The 20,929-nt window shown below is 50.2% G+C and overlaps 1 protein-coding gene across 1 annotated transcript in view; it reads left to right on the forward strand.

Moving 5' to 3' along the window:
* Positions 1-20,929, forward strand: part of HYI (hydroxypyruvate isomerase (putative)) — an 80,219-nt gene that overhangs the window by 46,340 nt on the left and 12,950 nt on the right. The window lies entirely within an intron of this gene.

The following is a 20,929-nucleotide window of genomic DNA, read 5'->3' on the forward strand; positions in this document are numbered from 1 at the left end:
TCCTCCACACTCTTGATGTCCTACGTTGCTCCAATTACCTCCATATACGTAACCTTGATAATTACTGGGTTGGTAGAAGTATGAGAGCCGTTTAGTTTCTATCCCTGCATCACTAGTTTGTGTTTTCCATGTGCAAATATAATCAACCGTACGTCGATCCTCGAAGTTAACCAGCACACAGTCCCCTTTTATTGACTTCCTGTCATGCCCTACCCATGGAACCCTACGTACCATTAAAATCTTGCTGGACATGTGGGGTGGTAGGGGACGATTATTGTTGAGCCAATAGGAAACTTTGTTCTTAGGGGCCAACTTGGTTCCTCTACAAACTCTTCCAATTCAGGTACCCCTGTCATAACTACTACATATGGACTCGCCTCTGGGGGCAAGTCTGCCCTCTACAGCCCTCCTTCCCCATTGTTTTTTAGGGTGAGCAGCAGGGGTATTAGATCAATTCTCCTCCCTCCTAGATTGCTGAGTTGGGCCAGGGGGGCTATCGGCTGGTTTCTTCTCCTTTACGGGTACAGGGTTGGAAATTGCTTTTTGTGCTGGTGCTGGGGTTTTTTTGGTTGATAAACCTGCTTGACCAGCATTAGGGGGTTTATTCACTATCTTTTTTTGTCCTGGGATTCACTGCGTTCTTGGTAAGGTTATGCAATTCATTAAGGTGTTTTTCAATGTGCGCTAATCTAGTTTCTAGTGGTGCGAGGAGGGTTTTAAATAATTTACCCATTTTTGCTAAAAATTGACCATCGGAATCGTCCTTGAATTCCACGTCCGTGCTTGCTAAAGCCTCTGCACCGCTAGAATCCAAAACCACTTTTACAGCTTCTGTTGATGATAGTTCACTCCCTTTCTTACTAAGCTGTACCTGGCCCATCCCCTGTTTGTTGGGTAAATTACAAGAGGCCTTAGGTTTAGCTGCTTTAGACTTTTTTGCCCCTGGGATAGTCTTATTGATACTTTTGTTTTTAGGTATTGCACCCTCCCTCCTCTCCCTAGATAAACTGGTACTCATTTCCTCTTGTGAGCACTCCAGAATGAGTACCGGGGTCTTTTCCAAATCTAAATCTGAATTTAACAGTGAGTCTAATAGGGAAAGGGGGGATGACTGATCTCCCCAGGGGGCATACTATGCATCTCCGTGTGAATCTCTAACAGGTCAATTCTCTTTGCAGGTTCAGGGGAGCGGGCCGCCGCAAGGTGCCCCATTGATGATCTTTTTGCAAATGCTAAGTCTTGGGACACCCTGCGTTCCATAAGGGTAATGCCCTGATCAATTACTGAATTTGCTCGTATTATAAAATTATCTAAGGTGCCAGTTAATTTAGCCCCCTCCGCAGCAGTTTTACTCCTGCTACCACGAGTAGACATACTTGTATGCAAACACAATATGTATACACAATTCAGATATATTAAAATATATATAAATATATTGGCACACGAGCATGCATACAATTTACTCAATTACAAACAAAAGAGGGGGGGCCCGTTCCGGTCTTACCCGGTCTTTAACGGGCATAAACGGGCCCGCCCTTTGCCCCAGGCTTTGCCCGGGACGCGCCCGCGCGCGTCCCGCGGTTGCGGATGTGGGCGTTACTAAATAGGAGGAGAAGGGGGCGGGAAGAGGCACCAGGTGCGGGAGATGTCGAACTGCAGTCGCCTCTGGTCCTCGCAGCCCCGCTCCTGTTCGTAATAGCCCAAGGTGAGAGGTAAAAACTTTCCAGTCAGCAGCAGTTCAGCAGTTCCAAGTGTAAAAAGGATATGGGCTTTTTAGACACCACAGAGAATCCTCGAGTCCTCGACTGCAAGCGGCTCCCACTGTTGAAAGAGACCTTGCGCCACCTCAGACTGGAGATGCCATTCGTGATCCGCTAGGCATCGACCGCCCAGTTCGTCCGCCCTGGCATTCAAGGAACCTGCCAGGTGTTCAATCACCAGGGTCATGCCCTGCTGTTCCAGCTATGTCCAGAAACGCAGTGCCCCTCAGCAAAGGGTCCACAACCCAACCCAGCCCTGCTTGTTGCAGTACCACATGGTGGTGGTGTGGTCAATGAACACCTGCACTAGCTTCCCCGTGACGGAGGGAAGAAATGCTTTCAAAGCCAATCGAATAGTTAGGAGCTCCAACAGATTTGTCCCCTGATCTCCACCTCTCCCAGGTGGCCACCCCATCCCAGAAGTGAGGCAATCTGTCTCCACTGTGAATTCTGGTTGGGGAATGGAGGGGGGTCTGACGTTAACCCAATCGCGGTACGTCAACTACCACTGCAGCTCTCTTGCAGTTCCTTCCGAGATCTGGACCAGGTCAGTGAGATTTCCTCGATGCTGTGCCCACTGCAACTTCAGGGCCCACTGCAGAGCCCGCATACACCAACTGGCATGCTTTACCATAAGGCCCGTCAGAGTCCGTCTCACCTCAATCCAAAATAGAGGCCGAATCATTGGAATCATAACCTGAATATCCTGGACTCGCTGCTTGGGAGGATAGGCCCGAAACTGCACTTTGTCCAGAACTGCTCCAATGAAAGGGAGCGTTTGAGAAGGAGTCAGGTGTGACTTCAGCACGTTTATAGAGAACCCCAGCGAATGCAGGAGGTTCGCCATAGTCTGAAGGTGGGAGACGACTGCCTGGGGCGAGGATGCCTTAAACAACCAGTCGTTGAGTTAGGGAAAGACTGATACCCTTAACCTGCGCAGATGAGCTGTGACCACCATTATCACCTTGGTGAACACCTGAGGGGCCCTGGTAAGGCCGAAGGGGAGCACGGTAAACTGAAAGTGCTCGCGGCCTACCTTGAACCGCAGGTAACACCTGTGGCCCGGCAGGATGGGAAGGTGATATGCATCCTGCAGGTCCAACGCTACCATCCAGTCTTCTTGGTCTAGAACACAACCTGAGCTAGAGTGAGCATCTTGAACATCTCCTTGAGGAAGAGATTGACAGTCTGAAGATCTGAAAGGGCGGCAACCCTTTGTTCTTCATCTGAATCAAAAGTAGGGGGAATAACAACCACGGTCTACTTATGACACCGGGACCGTTTTTATAGCTCCCTTGGCCAAGAGAGCTGTAACTTCCGATTTGAGCAATTTCAGATGATTCTCAGTCAGCCGTTCCTGATTTGGCAGAATGGGAGGAGGAAAAGAAAGGAAAGGCAGAGAATAGCCCTCCTGAATGGTCTGCAAGACCTACTTGTCCGATGTTATGAATCTCCAGTGGGGGAGATGGTGACAAATTCTCCCACCAACTGGGGTAGAGTGGTCTTGCAGACTCAGACTAGGAGTGCTTGGAGGCTGCGGCTGCCGGGGGCAGGGTGGTCGACAACTTCTGGCCTCCCTTCCTGGATCGGAATTCAGAGCGTCCACGCACAGCTTGGGCAGTCTGTGCAGAACGGTGGCTGGGATAGGGCTGATGCGGCTGGAAACCCCTTCCAGTGCCACGAAAGGGAAGACTGGCCATGAAGACTAGAGGAGATGCCCAATGATCTGGCCATATCTCGAGAGTGCTTGAACCTGACCAGGGACAAGTCTACCTTTTCCCCACAAAAGACTGTTTCCATCAAAGGGCATGTCCATCAGATTGGCCTGGACATCGCCCAAGAAGCCAGATGTCCTAAGCCAGACGTGGTGCCTTAAGGCCGCTATTGTTGAAATTAATCTGCCCAGCGAATCAGTCATATCTAGGCCACACCGAATGGTGAATTTTGTTGCATCTCTCCCATCCTTTACTACTTGGGAGAACACCCCGGGCCTCCTCTGGGACTTGTGGCAGCACTTGCACAACCGTCTCCCAAATGGAGTGGGAGAAACAGGCCAATAAGCATGTGGTATTGTCAAAGGTGTGTTTCCTCAGGGCTTGCACGATGTTAGAAGGGTCCACCTCCAGAAAGCTTCAAGTCTGATTGCCGTTTATAGCACAGACTATTAGAGTGGCCAGGTGGTGGAAAGGGTGTTGGGAAAGGGAACAGCAGGGAAGGAGATCTGAAGTTAAATTGAGACTATCAGTTAGACTAGTTGATTCCAGATTATTTCCCATCAATCACTCAACAAATAACATATTCACCTGCAGGTTGCCTTAAAAGTTAGAGTGAAGAGAGAGTGAGAGATTCGACCTATCTCCTGAGGCGGAAGCCGGGAGCGCGACTTGTGCATTTTTTTAAAATCTAAAAGTCACCTTTCTTGTGTGTTTTTAAACTCACTTACTTCCTCTTGTGACACCACTCCAGGGCACTTGCTCTCCCCTGATCAGCCCGCGCAGCGGATTCTAGCGCTGCCGCGGAACCTGACCTAACACACCTCCTGACGCCATTACCGGCGAGTACAGAGGCCATGCCCCTTTTTTAGGCCACGCCCACCGCCGCAACGTACAAAAGACGCTGATTACAAGCGCCGCATTCAGATTCCACCTATCTCCTGAGGCGGAAGCCGGGAGCGCGACTTGTGCATTTTTTTAAAATCTAAAAGTCACCTTTCTTGTGTGTTTTTAAACTCACTTACTTCCTCTTGTGACACCACTCCAGGGCACTTGCTCGCCCCTGATCAGCCCGCGCAGCGGATTCTAGCGCTGCCGCGGAACCTGACCTAACACACCTCCTGACGCCATTACCGGCGAGTACAGAGGCCACGCCCCTTTTTTAGGCCACGCCCACCGCCGCAACGTACAAAAGACGCTGATTATAAGCGCCGCATTCAGATTCGACCTATCTCCTGAGGCGGAAGCCGGGAGCGCGACTTGTGCATTTTTTAAAAATCTAAAAGTCACCTTTCTTGTGTGTTTTTAAACTCCCTTACTTCCTCTTGTGACACCACTCCAGGGCACTTGCTCGCCCCTGATCAGCCCGCGCAGCGGATTCTAGCGCTGCCGCGGAACCTGACCTAACACACCTCCTGATGCCATTACCGGCGAGTACAGAGGCCACGCCCCTTTTTTAGGCCACGCCTCCCCCCCCCCCCTCCTTCCGCATAAACCATGTGCATCTGCTGGAAGCGCAGCAGACGAGCGCAGCGGGAGCGCCGTCTGCGCGCCGAAGGCACGCCTAAGGCAAGCCCGTCTGCGCCAGACCGAGCCCTGAGCCCAGGACCCCTGCTTCTGTCACATCTTCTCCCCTGAGGTATACCCAAGAAACCCTCCTCAATCTCAGGGACTCTTCCTCCGCTCCCTGTCGCAGCATTAACTCCTTAAAGGATGGACATTCCTGCTGCTCAAACTGTCCATATAGGCTTTGTAGGAAGGTGGATATCTGACTATGGTTGCCCCCAACTTTTTGCCTGGTGTTTTGCTGGTTTTTCGACTTAGTTGACCTGGGGCCATGCTATTCAGGACACAAGGCCTACTGCTCTCTCTGTAAAATGGATTGCATGTACCTTAGGTGCATTTACCAATTGGTACTGGGCCACCTTATCAGTCCCTGTACAGCATACCTTAGGTATCCAGGGCATAGGTGTACCCAGGGCCTACCAGGGGCTGAAGCATGTATTATGCCACCCCTGGCTGGCCATCTAAACAGACACAACTGGCTGCACGACAGCTGGGGCAAGGTGGTGTAATCACCCTTTGCTTTAGATATAGTTCCCTATATCTAAACCTAAAATGGACACATATATTCCTATCAGTCACTCCTATGGCAGGCCTTAACAATCCTGAAGGCAGAATGCTTGGAATTATGTGAGATGGTGCTCTGGCATGAGCTGAGCCCGTTTGCAGCTTGCGGAACCAAGTCCTAATAGCTGTTCCATGATAACGCTATACCATATACTCTTAAGTGCAGTATGAACCTCGTGGTCAAATGCTAACTTTGGTATAACGTTATCAAAACATGTCTAGTAAGGTGTCATACGAATTGGAATACTACCACCTCGCCAATTCTGGCGACGGGGGTAGCATTCCACCCTTCTAGAGGGACACGACATGTATGTAACTGTGAACCCCGGTTAAAGTTAACTCGAGCCTCAGCATCACAAAATGGATGCTGCCACCACAGACACAAGTCTGACCTCCTGCTGCTGGGAGTCCTTCCAGCGAGGGAGGCTTGGACAAAGGGTTTCCTGCCTTGGGAGGTGCTAGCACCACCCCAGACAGGATTTTGTGTATTAGGTAGGACAGGGCTGAAAGGAATGAGACATGCCTGGGGCACACAAGGTGTCCCTGTGCATAGTCCGGTCTAAACCAGTTCCTGGGGCACTCCAGCCCCAGAGCTGGCGCAAGACCGGACAAAGGATAGGGGGTGTAACCACCCCCCTTCCTGGTCCCACCCAGAGGAGGGACCTAGTCGTAGTGCAGCCCCCTTTAGGAGAATAAAGGTAGGAGCTGGTCCCATTCCAAATTAGATTATCCTGATCAACTTCACAAGAAGAAACTCTGGACCTTGACGTTCTGCTCCACAGAAGATAGAAGGAATCTCCCTTGTGGGCAAGGAGTGTCCACCCTGCATCTGCAGGCACCATCAGCGTACCGCGACTTCCCTTTGTCGTCTTCCTACAAAGGATCCAGACTTCAGAGCCCGACGAGACCCGGATTCCCAGACCTCTCCGACCTCAACCCACATCTACAGCTGAGCTGAGACCCGTGGGTGCGACGAGACACGTGGGACCGGCCATCTTGAAAGAAGCAGCACTTCGCTCCAGCACGACTTCCGAGGCCCCCTCGTTCAAGTGCTTTGGGGACTGAGAAGCCCCGACGCCAATCAGCTCCTGCATCGAAGATCAGCCCTCCAGCATCCACGAGATCTGCGTGGGGCCCTTCTGCCTGTTTGCTGCTCGACGCGTTGTCTGGTCACTTGCCGGCTGGCTAGTGACCTCCTAGACAACGAACACCAACATCTTTGCTGCTGGTCTGGTTGCTCCAGACTGGCCCTTGCTCCCTTCCAAAAGAGGAGCACCCCGGACCCTCCTGGTCCACTCCAGACGCCGTTTCCACTCACCGCGTGGGTTGCCTTTGCCAAGGCCTGTTGAACCCGAATCCGGAGACGAAACCGCCGACAGCGAGAGCCTGCGTGGGACAGCTCGTGCCTCCATCCTGGTCGTCGAAGACACCACTTGGTCCACGTGGCTGCAGAGACAAGCGTCCACCTTCACCTGATCGCGACGACGACATCTGGTTCCACTCCTGGTTCCACTCCAGTCACTGGCTAGTGACTTTGAACATTGTCCCCTCTGCTTTCAGGTTCCTCTCTTCACCAATCCACCCTTGGATTGCACCGGACATCTTCCTCCTGGTCGCCTGCAGCATCTTTCTTCAAGGCTCCATAGACTTCGACGCGGAAACCCGACATGACTTCGCACCTATGCACCCGCAGCCTGTGGGTGAGGTAACACGAGCATTTCGGTGCTCAAGGGTAGCTTGACTGTCCTAGTGTCCAGTTCCACTGTCGTTTCAGTCCTATCTAGTCAGGAACGTCCGTACTCACCTTTTCTTTAAACTGTACTGTCCATAGACGTTTGTGCGCATCTCGCGTGTGAGTTCACACTCTGCACACGCGCTCCGTGGGCCTCCTATCACTTACCTCAAGTTAGTATAGCGTGGTCCCAGCGATCCTACAACCTCTGGACAGCTCCATTCCTTTAACTGACTTTCACATTCCATTTATTTAGTATATGGTTGGTCGTGCCCCTAGGGCACCATTGTAAATCGTGCAACTTAAACGTATTTTTCCTAAGAGTTTGTCATGTGCTTAGCCCTCTGACCTCATAAAGAGTTCAGAGGTGCATGTTAGTTAATAAATAACTGTTTATTTTCATAACTACCTGTGTGGTGTCCTTTTCATTTGGTATTCAAAGGTTATATGTGGTAAAACAGCTGGCTTCACATGCCATAAAGAGTTTAGCCTAAAGACTGCTTTTGTCCACGCTACTAGGATAGCTGGTCTATAAGGTTGACTTACAACCAATCACCATAAGGGTCGTTTGGACTGATACAAGGTGGTCACTAGAACTAGTGAACATGATATATCAGGCCAACTTCTCACAGGCTTACACCACGACTCCCCCTGAAACCACGCTGGCTCAAGATGGCTCTACTCAATTGCAGATCCCTCCCGAAACACCAAGCAGAAATCAATATGCTTCTGCAAGACTCCGAGACCGAGACCCTCTTTCTCACCGAAACATGGATCAACTCCAACTCAGACCCGGACATAGTTCAAGCACTCCCCTCTGGCTACCTAATCAAGCACCAGGACAGACCCTCCGGGACTGGAGGCGGAATCGCAATCATCTACCGAGATTACCTGTCCTGCCATTTTAAGGACAGCCCAATTCAGGACTGTGAAAATGCCCAGTTCTCTATCCACCTACCCCCATCAACAACCCTTTCAGGGATACTCGTCTATCGCCCCCCAGGACAGCAACGACTTTTTTGCAACTCCCCTGTGGAAACCATCTCCTCTCTTGCTTGCCTGTCTCCTAACTTTACGGTCTTAGGAGATCTAAATCTCCACTTCGACGACCCAACAAACAAAACAGCCGATGACCTTAAGAAAGACCTAGCCTCCCTTAACATTCACTTGAAATGCAATCAACCCACCCATTCCAAGGGCCACCTGTTGGACCCCATATTCACTAACCTCACGAGACTAGTAGTGAATAAACCCCTTCCCGTCCCCTGGTCAGATCACTTCTTAATCCCCTTTAAGCTTCAACTTTCGTCCGAAGCACTGGAGAGACCTCCTCCCTAATCACCATCCCGCCCGTGGCGAAAACTGGATATGGCTTCATGGACTCAAGCACTAGCCTCTACCACACCTGTGCTTGACCCAGACCCCTCCAGAGCAGACGTTCAACTCCGCGGCTGGATCGATCAATCCCTTGACGCCATTCTTCCCGTCAAACCCCTCCCCAGTAAAAAGAGAACTTTTAAATCTCCTTGGTTCACCCAAGAACTACGCGAACTTAGGAAAAGGTGTAAAAAGCTCGAGCGCCTTTGGAGAAAGGACTGGGCTACTGAAAGCAAAAACGAATATAGGTCTGCCTTGAAACACTACAAAACCTGTATAAAAAACACCCAGGTAACCTTCTTCGAGGAAAAAATACAAGCTGCAGCTAATTCTGCCAAAGAAACGTATCGCATCGTACGTCTTCTCACTAAAACCCCAGATCCTTTGCCATACCAGACCCATCGGGCACCAGATGCAACCAGCTAGCTGAGTTCTTTTCAACAAAAAATAATAATATTCTCAAATCCCTCCCATCTCCCAACACCTCACAACTCCCCGCTACCCCTCCCCCTGGTTCGGAGGCCCCACGCCTCCAAACATTCTCCCAGGTGACCACAGAACTATTCCTGACCACTCTACAATCAGTGAAGAGTGGGGCTCCATCAGATGCAGCTCCTATGAGCAAATTAAAACTGGTCGCCTCCACTGTTGCCCCTCCCTTCACCAACCTTATTAATGCTTCCTTTACACTGGGCACTGTCCCAACCAACTGGAAAAAAGCTACAGTCAGGGCACTTCTCAAAAAACCCCACCTTGATCCCACGGACCTATCCAATTTCAGACCCATCTCTCTCCTCCTGGCCATCAGCAAAGTGGCCGAGCGAATTGTCAACCACCAACTATCTCTCTTCTTGGAATCCAACAACCTCCTGCGCCAATCCCAGGCAGTGTTTAGACCGGGACAGGGAACAGACACCGCACTACTAGCCGTGGTCGAAGAGGCAAGAACCATCATAGACGCAGGAGGATCAGTGGCAGTGATCCTCCTCGACCTGAGTGCCGCCTTAGACACGGTGGATCATGCCATCCTCATCCACCGGCTCAGCTTGGTAGGAGTCTCAGGCACCGCCCTGTCCTGGATCAAATCCTTCCTGGAAGGCAGAACCTTCCAGGTGTCCGATGGCACAGTTGAGTCTAAAGCTCTCCCTCTTCAGTGTGGGGTCCCCCAGGGCTCCTCCCTGAGCCCCACACTTTTTAACGTCTACATGTCTCCCCTAGAAGACATTATAACCCCATTCGGCATAAAAACAGTCATGTATGCCGATGATACCCAACTGGTAGTGTCCATAAACCAGTTGAGTAAAAGCCTGGACAACCTGTCAGCTTGTCTCGAGAACATCTTTCATTGGATGTGCGAATCGCGCCTGAAATTAAACGGAGAGAAATCAGAGATCCTTCTCTTGGGAAACCCACGCAAACTCCCTCCATCCCTCTCATGGACACTCTGCATGGGATCACCCCCCACCCCCAAATCCGAAGTCAAAAGCCTTGGTATCTGGTTGGACCAAGACCTCAACTTTAAAGTCCAGGCCAGAAAAACCACAGGCACTTGTTACGGCCTCATTCAAACAGCGCGGAAATTCCTCCACTTAATCCCCATCCAATCCAGGAAACTGCTCATGCAGGGGCTGGTGAACTCCAGATTGGACTACGGAAATGCCCTTTATCTAGGGGCCCCCGCATCGGTCAATAACAGACTGCAATGCGCCCAAAACGCCGCCGCCAGACTCCTGACCGGGACCAAATCTAGATGCTCTGCCAAACCAGCCCTCAAAAGCCTACACTGGCTCCCGATTAAGGAAAGGGTCACCTTTAAGACCCTTTGCATTTCACACAAAATAATGCAAGGTAGAGGCCCGCCGATTCTGAGATCCCTCGTCAAACCCCATCATTCGAACAGACAACTCAGATCAGACTCCCTCTCCCTGGCCAGCGTCCCCAGAATAAAAAAGGCCCACTCTGGGGGGGGCGATTGTTCTCTTACAATGCTCCAAAGTTGTGGAACTCCCTTCCACTCTCCATCCGAAGAGAACACAACCTACTTGCCTTTCGTAGGCAACTAAAAACATGTCTCTTTCCATAATAGATCACCTCCTCTTCCCCCATCCGGAACTACAGGTCGATTGACAGCGCTGGGACGCCCCCGGGGTAGCTATGCGCTTTACAAATCTGCATTCAAATTCAGAGAATTCAGAGAATTTAGAAGACAAAACGTTCGAGGCATGTGGGCTGCTGAATTCATATCTGTGCATAGATCGCCGCCTAGTGTTGGGTCCGGATGATCGCACATTGTTGTCCTGGAAGAGTCTTCGAAGTATCACGAGATAGGTGGCTCCTCCCCTGGACTACAGTGCGCATGGGCATCGACTTCATCCTCAGATTGTTTTTTTCCGCCATTGGGTTCGGATGTATATTGGTTCACTCTAGTCGGAATCGATAAAAAACTTTCTTAAGGCCAAAAGATCTTTAGTTTTCTTCGTCGGTATAGTCTTGCGTTCGGTGCCTGATTCTTCCAGCTCGGTTCCGAGCCGGATTCCATAGAACCGCGTGCTTTCGGCGCGGAGGGCCCAGTCGACGCCACAGACCCTATCGACTAATCATCATGGAACAGAGCCCGTTCAAGAGATGTCCCGTCTGCAACTCCAAGTATCCCCACATCGACGTCCACCCAGTGTGCAACAAGTGTCTGTCGCCGGATCATGATGAAGCCAGTTGCATGGCTTGTTCCCGTTTCAGGTCCAAGAAGACGCTTAAGCATTGACGCGCTGCGCGCCAGGAGGCCTAGCAAACTGCACCGGCGCCTGTGGAAATCTTCGATGCCGGGGATGATGAGGGAGCTGACCGGGAAGTTGGTGAAAACATGTCGAATCCCGCGTCGGAGGTCGACTATAACTACGACGCGGACGCTGAAATGTTCGAAGCGGAAGAAGTTGTCGACGAGGTAGGAGACGACGACGGGGCCTTTGGGGCCATGGAAGATAGCTCGAGCGAAGAGCTAACTCAAACGGACATTGGGGCCGTAACGCTTCAAAAGGCTCAGGTCGAGGGATCGCCACTAGGCCTTACCCAGGATCTTACAATGGGTTCTACGGCCCGCCTTCGGGCTCGGCTACGGACATTACCATTGAGCCGCACCCTGCAAAATCGAAACCGAAAGTAAAACCAGCGGTCTCGACGCAAGCGAAAGCACTGGTGCCCCCCTTGAAACCGAATGTGCACATTGCTTTGATCGGATCGAAGGCCTCGGAGCCGTCGGCACCGACAAAGCAGAAGGGTGTTGTTGATCCGAAGACACAGGTCAAGGGCGGTGAGACAAAGTCTGCCACGCCGAAGACAAAGGTCAAGGTGGTCGAGCCGAGTAAATCGGCGCCGAAGACGGTCGACACCAACAAAGGACTCGGTGATCCGAAGGTTCTCGAGACTCCGCGTCAACAAGACAAGGCCAAGAGCGGCGCAACCCACAAGTCCACGTCTAGTGGTGCCTCGAAGGATCCCGTCGACTCGGCGCGGTCGTCCGCCGCTTTCTCCAAGCAGGTGGCTGACTCCCTGAAGCGCATCAAGGAGAAGGGCTCGGCTGTCGGCCCGAAAGATCCTCCACCTTCGAAGCCGGTCGAGAAACCTCACAAAGCGGCGACCCCCATTCACTTCACGTTGCCGCCGAAAGTGGCGCCGAAGGCTTTCACCCCTAGGATGGGCGCCAGCATGCCCAAGAAGGTGCCCTCGGTGCCGAAGTCGACGACAGTGGTCCCAACCTTAAAGCATCGACAATCTTCATTGGAAGCACTACAAGAACACTTTATCGATGCCGAAACGGGCAGACTTTCCTTCCATAAACGGAAAATTGCCCTGGAACAGCCAATGGAGTGCAACAAAATTCCTTTAAAGAAAAAGAAGGATTCCACTTCAACTCCTGTTCTTGTGGAACCACTTTCTCCACATGCCCATGATGTCTCACCCACCTACTCTGACGTGGACGCTGGGGAAGGCGATGATGAGGATGAGTACAGCTATCCTGTCTACACAGACCCTGAAGATACCAATGAACCCTGGGCAGCTGGTGCTGACCCAGGTGATCCTCACTCTGCCCCAGACACTCAACTCTATGCTGTGAAAACGTCGCCTACGGAGGATTCAGCTGAGTTTAATGCCCTCATTGAACGGGCGGCTAAAAATCATGACGTCCAGCTCCATGCTGACCCCATTGACGTGGACTTTCTTTTTGACACCTTTTCCGTCTCAGAGAGAACTGTCAAGACTCTGCCTATGTTGAAGGGTGTCTTAAAACATGCTGGGGAGATCTTTAAAGAGCCTACCAGAGCCAGGGTGATTAACCCTAGGATTGAGAAGAAGTATAAACCAGCGCCTACTGATCCTACTTACATCAAGGGACAGTTACCTTTGGACTCTCTTGTTGTTTCAAATGCCCGGAAGAGGGCTAATTCTCACACAACCGGTGATGCTCCTCCCCCAGACAAAGAATCTAAGGTGTTTGAGGCATCAGGGAAAAGGGTGGCAGCCCAAGCGGCCAATATCTGGCGCATTTCAAATACACAAGCACTTCTAGCAAGGTATGACAGGGCACACTATGACACACTGGAGACCCTGTTGCAGCACTTGCCAGACTAATAAAAGGAGGCAGCTGAGATGCTCATCCAAGAGGGGAAGCTAATATTCAATGCTTCTATTAAATGTGCACTGGACGCGGCTGACACCGCGGCCAGAGCTGTCAACACTAGCGTCATGCTGAGACGACATGCCTGGCTCAGAATCTCATGATTTAAGCCAGAGATACAGATCACCATTCTTAATCAGACAGTAAACCCTGATCATCTGTTTGGCCCAGAGTTGGACACCACCTTGGAAAAGATAAAGAAGGACACTGAAACTGCTAAGTCCATGGGGGCCTTGCAGTCCCAGCAATTCAGGGGTGGGTCTTTTCGTCGCTCAAGCACTAGAGGTGTTTCCAGAGGCCAACTCTCCCAAACCACGCAGTACTACAAAGGCAACACGCAGTCCACATACACCAAACAAAGTCGAGGTGGATATCGAGGAAACAGCGCCAAAGGCAGGGTTCGTGGAAACAACAACTCCAGATCCTCTGCCACCAACAAACAGTGACGCCTTGTCACTGCCCCCCGACCACGCAACACCGGTCGGGAGGAGACTTCAACAGTTCCTGCCGGTCTGGAAATCCATCACCACGGACAGGTGGGTCACACAGCTCATACAGTACGGTTATTGTCTGGAGTTAACATCCACTCCACTCCACCCAACATGCCCCCAAGACACCGTCCTATGTCCGACGAGCACTTGCACTTGCACTTATTGCAGCAGGAGGTCATCGTCATGCTGCAAAAAGGGGCAATCGAGCTTGTGCCTGTAGAAGAAAGAGGCACAGGAGTTTACTCACTGTACTTCTTGATACCAAAAAAGGACGGGTCCCTCAGATCCATACTGGACCTCAGACCCCTCAATCAGTACATTCTATCGGAGCACTTTCATATGCTGACCCTGCAGCAAGTACTTTCACATTCCGCTGCACCCGTCACACAGAAAATACCTCTGGTTCACCATCCAAAACCAACATTACCAGTTCAAGGTTTTGCCTTTCGGGGTCACCACGGCACCCAGGGTGTTTACGAAGTGCCTGGCGAAGGTGGTGGCGCACCTAAGGAGACAAAACATTCACGTCTACCCTTATCTGGACGACTGGCTCATCCAGGCAAAGTCAGCCCAGCAGTGTGCCGCCCACATGTCCCACACCATTCACCTTCTTCACGATCTGGGATTCTCACTGAATTACCCAAAGTCCCACCTGCAACCCGCCCACATACGGCAGTATCTGGGTGCGACGATAAACACTCTGGCAGCCACAGCACAGCCAAATTCAGTGAGGGTCAACAGCATTCTATCGCTGATACAAAGATTCAGTCCTCAACACTTGCTTCCAGCACGAGTGTTCATGCAGTTGATCGGCATGATGGCCTCCTGCATCTCCATAGTCCCGCACGCGAGACTACATATGCATCCGCTTCAGGAGTGCTTAGCACGTCAGTGGACTCAGGTTCACGGACAGTTGAAAGACCTAGTGTTGGTGAGCGGTCGGGCATACAACTCTCTGCATTGGTGGAATCCACAAAACCTTTGCAAGGGATGACCGTTCCAAGAGCCTGTGCCACAGATCATCCTGACGACGGACGCTTCTCTCCAGGGATGAGGAGCTCATGTACTCCATTACACTGTGCAGGGACTATGGACACCACAGCAAAGGAAGATGCACATCAATGTTCTGGAACTGATGGCGATCTTCATGGCACTAAAAGCCTTCAAAGTACATCTGTGCAGCAAGGTCGTGTTGATCCGGACGGACAACATGACGGCCATGTACTACATTCAGAAGCAGGGAGGAACACACTCTCCACAGCTGTCTCATCTGGCTCAGAGCATGTGGAAGTGGGCCATTCAGAGAAACATCTTCCTCATGGCAGAACACCTCCCAGGCAAAGACAATCAGATGGCGGACCTGCTCAACAGGTACAGCCACCAAATGCACGAGTGGGAGATACATCCATCGGTACTCCACCCGTACTTCCTAATGTGGGGTCATCCAGAGATAGACCTGTTCGCCACAAAGGAGAACGCAAAATGCCAAAGCTTTGCCGCCAGGTTTCCACACCCACAGTCGCAAGGCAATGCGATATGGATGAACTGGTCAGGCAAATTTGCGTACGCTTTTCCCCCAGCACCTCTAATTCCGCTGGTGGCACGCAAGCTGAAGCAGCACTCAATGACTCTCATCCTGGTTGCTCCAACGTGGGCTCGCCAACCATGGTACACCACGTTTCTGGAACTGTCCGTGGTACCGCATCAAAGGCTGCGCCTCACACCCAGACTTTTGACGCAGAGCCATGGCGACATTCAGCATCCAGATCCGCAACAGCTCAACCTGGCGATCTGGCTCCTGAGGTCTTAGAGTTTGGCTACCTCAACTTACCTCCTGACTGTATGGACATCATCCGGGAGGCAAGGAAGCCCACCACCAGAGCATGCTATGCGGCGAAGTGGAAGCGGTTTGTCATTTATTGTGCAGGCCACAACATTAACCCGCTGGATGCATCTATTCAAAACATCATTTGTTATCTCTTACATTTGTACAAAAGCAATCTGGCCTATGCTTCCATTCGCATACATTTATCCGCAATGGCTGCTTACCTCCAAAACAGACAGCACCTCTCACTTTTCAGGGTGCCTGCCATTAAAGCCTTTCTGGAAGGACTCAAACGAGTCATTCCTCCGCGGACGCCACCAGCTCCGGAGTGGAACCTCAATGTGGTCCTCACCAGGCTGATGGGTCCCCCTTTTGAACCACTGCATTCCTGCGAGCTTCAAGTCTTGACATGGAAAGTGGCTTTCCTTATAGCGATTACGTCGCTACGACGAGTTAGTGAACTCCAGGCACTAACTATCCAAGAGCCATTTATTCAAATTCATTCTAACAGGGTGGTGCTTCACACTAACCCTAAATTCCTTCCTAAGGTAGTGTCTCAGTTCCATATCAACCAGACTATAGGCCCAGCAGTCTGAGCACGACTTTGAGTCGTGGTCACGCTTGAGACACCAGAGACAGACCAGGTGGGGTTCGGTAAGCGACATCAAGCGGTGGCAGGCACCGCACGGCTTGAAACCGGTCTTCCTTAAAGACATCTCTCGCACACAAAGTTAGAAAAAAAGTTCTGAATTCCACAAAAGTGGGGAAAAAAACCTGTCAAATAGCAACAGAGGGGTCGCTCTTCATGGATTTGCATTTAACTGGCCTAGAAAGAGAATAACTGACGTCCACGCGCCTGGGTACTGTATATACCCAAGAAGCCAGATGTCCTAAGCCAGACGTGGTGCCTTAAGGCCACTATTGTTGAAATTAATCTGCCCAGCGAATCAGTCATATCTAGGCCACACCGAATGGTGAATTTTGTTGCATCTCTCCCATCCTTTACTACTTGGGAGAACACAGCCCGGGCCTCCTCTGGGACTTGTGGCAGCACTTGCACAACCGTCTCCCAAAGGGAGGCAGAGTGCTTGGTTTTGTGTGAGAGGTTGCCGTAGCATGAGCTGAGTCCCTCTGCAGCTTTCAGAACCATCTCCTTATAGCTGTTCTATGATATAGCCATCCCATATACTCTTAAGTGCATTATAATCCTCGCGGTTATTGCTAATTTTGGTTTGGCTATATAGGTACTGCGACGTCATAACAGATGCCGCCGACCTCACGCAAAGCCGAATGGAGCCACTGAACGGCGCTTGTAGTGAGTTTTGCTCAGCAAAAGTTTCCGGATCCAGCCGGATGCCTGGGAAATTCAAGGTAAGGAATCTGCAGCTAGAAGTTTCTATCAGATACACCTGTTTTAAATTGAATTGAGATCCGATTTACATTTGAAAGGCAAGAGTGGCTGGAAAATACAGTAATTTGAAATGCCACTCTGTCTTAAGCCATTGCAAAATTCGACAGCAATTCGATAACTTCACGCACTTTGGGGACCAACCTACTTTTTTAATATGCTCTGATTTATATGTTCTGATTGTAGGAGAGTAGGGTCTGCTTCCTATGGTCACCTGCACTTTTTGCTGTGATTTTCTGGTTTTTCGACTTTAGTGTGGCTGTGGGCCTGCTAATCAGACCCACAGCCAAGCTGTTCTCTCTCTCTAAATTGATACTATGTACTTTAGGTACATACCAGATTGGATGGTGGGTCCCCTTTGTGAGCCCCTTTATAGTGGTGTACCAAAGGTACCCAGGGCATAGTTGCATCCAAGGCTTACCCTGGGCTGCAGCATGTATTATGCCACCTCTGGCTGGCCATCTAAACTGACACCACAGGCTGATCACTCAGCTTGGGTCAGGGGGTATAATCACCCCTTACTTAGATATAGTATATCTATATCTACCTTATATATAGACACATAGTGACCTATAAGTCACTCCTATGGCAGGCCTTATCGATCCTGGAGGCAGAGTGCTTGGTTTTGTGTGAGAGGTTGCCCTAGCATGAGCTGAGTCCCTCTGCAGCTTTCAGAACCATCTCCTTATAGCTGTTCTATGATATAGCATTTCCCATATACTCTTAAGTGCATTATAATCCTCGCGGTTATTGTTCATTTTGGTTTGGCTTTATCAAAACATGTCGTGTAAGGTGTCAAATACTTTGGAATACTACCCTCCCACCAGTTCTGGTGGCGGGGTAGCATTCCACCCTTCTAGAGGGAGAAGAAATGTAGTTACTGGTAAACCCGATTAAAGTTAAACAGAGCCTCAGCATCACAAAATGGATGCTGCTGCCACAGACACGAGTCTGACCTCCTGCTGCTGGACGAAACTCCGGCAGGGGAGGCCTGGACAATAGGTTTCCTGTCCAGGGAGGTCCCAGCACTTTCCCAGACAGGGTGATGTGTATTGGGGGCAGGGAGGGCTGCATCAGCAGATGCTTTTTGAGACACTGCCTGGGGCACACAAGGAGCTCCATGCATAGCCCGGTTCAAATCAGTTGCTGGGGCACTCAAGCCCCGCTCTGGCGCGAAACTGGACAAAGGGAAAGGGATGTAACCACCCCCTTCCCAGGTCTACCCATAGGAGGTACCTAGCAGGTAATCCAGCCCCTTTTGCTAGTCCCCAGGACTTTAGATTATCCTGGAACGAAACTTTGATACAGAATTCTTGGACCTTCGACATTCTATTCTGACTAGAAGACGGAAGACATCTCCCTTGTGGTCAAGTGGTGACCACCCTGTGCAAACAGGCACCACCAGTGATTTGCCGGTCTGCTTTGTCGACGCTCCCGCCGGAACCCGAAGACCCAGCGACACAGGAACTGGACTTCCAGGCTTCTCTGACTCCGACCCACATCCACAGCAAAGCTGAGACCCGTGGCGGACACGAGAGATGTGGGACCGGACACCCTGGACATCCTGCATTTTGCTAACTGCATGGACTCCTGAGGTAACTCGAAGTTGTGCATTGGGGTACGAGAAGCCCCAGACCCGAGCACCAGTTGTACAGAAACTCAGCCCTCCCCACTCCACGAGTGCCGCGTGGGCCCCGCTCTTGCATTCCGTCTCGACGCGTCTTCCCGGTTGCTAGCCCGTTGGCTAGTTAGTCCTCCGAAGACTTTCTATTGAAACTAAACCACTTTCCTGGTTGCTCCAGGCTTGCTCCAGCTTCCCTGCAAAGGAGAAGCTCCACAGACCTTGCTGGTCTGCACCGAAGCCAATCTTCACTTCCTGCCTGGGTTGCGTTTGCCAAGGCTGTTGGGTCCAATCCGGATACTGACACCGCAGTCAACTAGATCCTTCGTGGGACAGCTCGAATCCAGCTCCTGGTCGTCGTCACCTCCTGGTCCTCGTGACTTCAGAAACAAGCTTCACCTCTTCACCTGAGATCATCGCGACATCGCCTGGTTCCTTCCTGGTCACTGGCTAGTGACCCAGACTCTGTCCCCTCTGCTTTCAGGTTCTTCAGTTCTTTGATCCACCCTTGGATCCACCCGGACACTCTTCCTCTGGTGGCCTGCAGCACTTCTTTGCAGATCTCCATTGAAAGCATCGACGAAACCAGACACCAAAAGGCACCTATGCACCCGGCTTCCCTGGGTGAGGTAACACGAGTACTCCGGTGCGTCCGTGGGTCTTGACTCTCGAAGTGTCCTAGTCTAAAGGGGTTTTGTCGTAGTCCATCCGGAAGTGTCCTAAAACAGTAACTTTGTAACTCTTACGTTCTCCATTGTAAGTCAATGGTAACTCGCGACTGTGTTTAGACACTGCACGCGTCTCCCGTGGGGCTCCTACTTCCTAACCTTTGGTTGTTTAGTATAGCCCCAGCGATTCCCTAGGTCCTAGGCTTACTTTCTATTTCTGTCGTGGTTCTTATACCACTTTCTTAGTATATGGTTTGTGAAGCCCCTAGGGCATAACTGTATTTGTGTAACTTATCGTATGCTAATTGAGTAACTTGTGATGTACTTTTACCTCTGACCTCATAAAGAGTACAGAGGGGTTGTGTTAGAAATAAATACATATATTTTTGATATATACCTTGTGTGGTGTTCTTTCATTTGGTACTCAAGGGTTTATAATTGGTAAAGCAGCTTGCTTCACATGCTCTCTGAAGTTTTAGCCTATGACTTCTGGTCCATGCTACCACTAGGATAGCTTTCTATAAGGTTGACTTTACAACCACCATCAATAAGGGTCGTTTAGACTGGTGCAAGGTGCCCACTAGAATAGTGGACATCATATGCCAGGCCAACTTCTCACACTGATGCCAATAATTGTATAGATGTTTTAACATGTATTTTTTTTAATCTAAGTTATTTTCTAATGTGTTGAGTATGTAGAATTAGATTATTTGTATGTCTAATAAATACCATCACAAAATTAAGAATTGAATTGACATTTGGGAATGTATTTCCAGCAAAAATATGATGCACAGTTGATAGGCAAATGGGTGCCTACAGTTTTCCCTGGGCTATTTTTGAATTTTCGTAAGATTATTCCTTTCCTTCACACAATGTGACACAATTATGTAAAGCAGGGAAATCTTAGATGTGTTGCTATGGACATAGTTCTAATAAGTCAATAGCTCTCTATTCTATATGTCTGAGGCAAGAGAATGTGCTTTACAACAAATCCTTATTTTGATATTGCAATTGTTTGTCCATCTGTCTGTTCTACTGGACGCTATGCTATATGATGTTCTCCAATGAGTAGCTCGGGATTCATTGGTAGCTCTCCAGCTACCTGTAAATAGCTCCCAAATGTGTAGCCTAATCTTGTGCATAAAAATCTTTTGCTAGGTATGTTTCCAAAATTAAAATTGGTGAATTTAAAAGTAAAATGTGTGCATTTTCAGATTGGCTGATGTTTGCAGAAAAATATTTTTAAGGCTATCTTTAAATGGTGATTCATGTTGCGTTGAGGGGTCTTATTACTGATGTTCTTTCTTAGGCGCAAGAGGGCATCGCTTATATCCCTGTTATGGCATCTACAGGCTTTCAGAGTTGAAACTGATAAACCATTTTTTAACACAATATTCCTAGTGAACTTACCTGATATACACTGAGTTGGTCACTGCTAGTAATTCTGCACGCTGTGGCCTCAGTGGTCAACAGTGCAACACTGATCATGTATGTTGGTAGCTCAGGATGTTTTTTATTGGATATGACTACCTC

This window comes from Lissotriton vulgaris, chromosome 1_2 (assembly GCF_964263255.1).
Source record: "Lissotriton vulgaris chromosome 1_2, aLisVul1.2, whole genome shotgun sequence".
Classification (NCBI taxonomy): Eukaryota; Metazoa; Chordata; class Amphibia; order Caudata; family Salamandridae; genus Lissotriton; species Lissotriton vulgaris.